Below are 1,238 nucleotides of genomic sequence, written 5' to 3' on the forward strand. Positions count from 1 at the left end.
GTGTCATGAATACAAGGGCTCACTACACTGTGGTTAGTCCCCGACAGTATAAACTTATGTTCATAAGATCAATGTTATACCCTCTACTTACACGTGTGATGTGCCCTTTGACTTATTGGAAACCGAAGTGACAAGGAGAACATGCGAGCCTACATGTACTTATTTACCTGATATACTCACAAGTGATTAAAACTCATCTCCCGTTATTGTTACTGGGTGTTTGAATTTCGTTTATAACAACTCACTTTGTTTTCCTGACTCTGTCAAACATAGACTATGAAGTACCTGCTGCAAGAAAATTACGAAATTCACTTAGAAATGGAGTTAGTCCACGTACCCATCTAGATTTTGATTTTTTTGTCGGTCACATCGGATTTTCCTCAGTCGCTAGCCTTCAGAGTTCACTGACAAGTCCAAGAAGGACCAAACAGCTCTGAGCTACAGTACAATTGATTGTTTGACCTTACTGTATCTAACTGTAAATTTGTATTAGATGGTGCCTTTCACTTGTGTGTCTTTTGAACAATCATAGAGAACTGGAACACTGACCATACATTGTTGTTGATAGTTTAATCTTAAACACGTGATTTCAAATCATCGAAAAACTTAAACATTTTGCCATAAAAAGCGACATTATTGTACTCAAGATCATTGTCTCTACTTTTGACACGTCCGTGCAACAGCCATGGGCATATGACAACAGTTTACTGTTTCTGGCATTAGACCATTTTTGTGATTTCATTACATTGAAATGTCAGAACCTGGAAATATCAGCATAGCACCTTACCCTGTCACTTGATGCTGACGAAAGGTTAATTAGTGCATTCCATTTGATGCTGAGTGACAAGCAGGCAACGAAAAGTATTATTTTAATGGTATGTCACGGCATATAATCCGAGTTCGTAGTCTTCCTCACTTTGGCGGACGACTAACCGATAGACAAAGAGTGATGCATTGTCAAGAGAGAACGCGAGAAAATATGCCAATCGCATACTAACCTCATGCTATGGGGCTTAGATTATTAGCATCGGTTATATAGATATTCAACGTCCTCATCGAGAAAATATTCAAATGAGTAAAAATGGGCAAAATGATTCTTTCTGCAGTGTACATACTTTATCGTCAGTGGGTCATTAAGCCCGAGAAAAACCATGTGTATATTTGAAATTAAAACAAATTGGTTCTTTTAAACTTCAAGAGTGCCTAACGTGTACATACTAAATGGATGTGTCAATATT

The sequence above is a fragment of the Ylistrum balloti genome, unplaced genomic scaffold (genome assembly GCF_031769215.1).
Source record: "Ylistrum balloti isolate Yb309-2 unplaced genomic scaffold, AGI_CSIRO_Ybal_v1 Utg369618, whole genome shotgun sequence".
NCBI classification, from domain to species: Eukaryota; Metazoa; Mollusca; class Bivalvia; order Pectinida; family Pectinidae; genus Ylistrum; species Ylistrum balloti.